Source organism: Pinus tabuliformis, chromosome 7 (assembly GCF_031772625.1).
Source record: "Pinus tabuliformis cultivar Carrire ecotype Pingquan chromosome 7, CPIR1, whole genome shotgun sequence".
NCBI lineage: Eukaryota > Viridiplantae > Streptophyta > Pinopsida > Pinales > Pinaceae > Pinus > Pinus tabuliformis.
The window spans coordinates 268169259-268171979 of NC_142293.1; positions in this window are offsets into that span (position 1 = coordinate 268169259).

Consider the following 2721-nt stretch of genomic DNA (forward strand, 5'->3'; position numbering starts at 1 on the left):
AGAAAAACATAGAGAGAGGAGAACGTAGGTCTATGGCCAGCAACACGACCTCTGGTTCGATGGCTCTTCCATGCAGGCAACATGCAAAATGCAGGTGCTTCCTCGATGGGTTCCCACAATGCAGCCCGTGCAGTCAACGTAGCCCCCTCGATTTTTTCCAAACTAGCAATTAGTCCACATAGGGCAGAGGGTTCTTCTCCAGCACGTTCTTCACCAGCACAGTCTAAGCCAGGCAACCACTCCAAAAATTGGTCACAGAGGGTCTTCTCTAACACGTTCTTTCAGCAGCATGTTCTAAGCCAGGCAACAGCTCCAAATTGGTCACATAGGCTCTGGTCCACACAGGTCAGAGGGTTCTACACGCGGGCAATAGGCATAGTCTTCCTCACACATATTTGGGCTGACAATGTACTCCTCCTCAATGCACACAAAAACATGCAGCAATTAGTTCCTTTTGCTTGCCTTCATGCAAAGATAGGGTTTGGCAGCTTCCTCTTCACACTCCTCACGTATAGATCACACAGCAATGAGCTCACCTTCACATAGAGACAATAGTTCCACTTTTTTTTCCACAGGAAGGTTTCTCTGATAGGCTCATGCTTACTCGCCTTCACGTAGAGACAACAACTCCACACTTTTCCACTCTCACGATTTTCCACTCTGGTCCATGTGCAAATTGCCCCCTTTTCTTTTCTCCACAGGTAGATTGCTAACTCAAACTCAACTAACTTGCTCTGATACCATTTGTAGTTCAATGAGTTACTAATCAATCAAGAAAGAAGGCATATACAGTTATAGATTAACCAAGAAAGAAGGAAACTGACTAGAAAACTGAATGCACACACACAAGTAACAACACAGGATTTACATGCTAAAACCTTGATAGGGTGTAAAGGAAACATCCATGGGGCAAGGGATTGGAATCTCTATTCAATCAATAAAATGGTTCTCCATACAATAGTTAAGGCATTCATCCATTTGATATGACCCTCCTTAGTTACATAACCGATGTTTCGGTATAAAACTAACTTGTTTCTAATTAACATATTTTACCCAAATTTACATAATTAGTTGTCAAACTTCCAACAATCTTCTTGGGGCATCAGTTTGTCATTTATCACCATAGGACTGGGAAGTCCTTTTTCTCTTAAGATGCCATATTTTAGCATAAAATATGTCAATATCTATCTGGATGCTCTGACATCCTTTCTCTAGATTGAGCATTAGGTTCCTTTTGGTGAGAACATTTTTGATCTCTATAATTGTTGATGTTCTATCTGCTATCTCTAGTTCAACAAGTTGGAATATGTTTTTCCTGTTCAAAAAAGTGATCAACTAATTGGATTCTTCGACCTTATTTCACAATTCTTCCACTGTTTTGTGGATTGCCTCTGTAGCCATCTTGACTAATTCTATTCGATTAAAAATAATCTGAATTGAAGGCCAAACCTAATTGATGGAATCAATGATGTTGGACCAAATAATTTCTTTCATACCTCCTACGGGCTCTTGCAATGTTATGTCCTTTTCAAGGGTTTTTATCCTGTCTACCATTCTTTGGTTTTTCTGGGCCTCTTCCTTCTACTGAATTTGTGCAAGTTTGCAATTGGTCTCTAAACTTTTCACTTGTTCTCCGAGTTTCTTGAGCTCAGTGGCCTGGATACTCATTTCTTCCATGGCCTTGATCTATTCTGTAGTTTTCTTTGTTGGTGTCTCTGTGCTGGTTGATGTACTTGTACCTGCTGAAGTTCCTGTAACTAGCAATGTTGTAGCTGGTGGAAGTGTAGCTGCCAAGGTAGCTACTAAAGTGGAGGGCACTACTGTGGAAACTATAGGTATTACAGTCTGAGGAGTGGTGGCAAACTCACTATACTTGGACTGTATCAAATTATCCAATTCTTTTTTAGTTTCCTTCAATTGGTCATTCAACTTAAGGACTAAGTCCATAAGTTCTTCCTCCTTCTGTGTTTCTAACACTTCAGCTGTTTGGGGATGATGTAGAGGAGGAATTTTTATTTGTTTCTTCAGTGCAACTATGTCATCATTCTTCCTTTTTATAAATTTCTCTACAGCTTTAACATCCTTTGGATCATGTCCTAGCTCTTTGACCAAGTCCTCTAAGGACTTTATTCTAATGTCTTTGGCCTATGAAGAGGCCTTTTCCAATAGGAATTGTGCTGAGATGTTATTTAGTGAATTCTGGAGTTGGTGGGATGCTATGGCCTTGCTGGTCAAGGTGGAATAGACCATTTCTCCAATTTGTTTATGCATCTCAATTTGGTCAATAGGATGGATATCCTTTTCCAATACCTCAAAATATGTTTTAAGGTAATCTGTCATTGATTTTGGTTTCTATGTTGTTGGCTTCAGAAAGCTCATCAACATTTTCCCTTTTTTTTATATCAAAAGATGACATTAGCCTTGTTTGGTTTATTGGACCCATCCTCAGATAATGTGCATAGCTTTGCACCTTCAACCTTTCATTCCTTGCCTTCATTTCATTGCATTTTTCTTTGACATCTTGGCTCTATCGAGTGGGAGCCGTGAAGGAGGATACTTCCACACTCTGTTGCCTTTCCAAAATTTGAGTTTGAGAGGTGGAAGGTTCTAATGTCCCTCCTGAAGGAATCGTGTGTCTACCTTTTGTGCTCTCTGCTCCTGAAGCACCTCATGTTTCCTTAGTGTATTCTTGTCCTGCATATGGATTTAACCTCTGCCTCT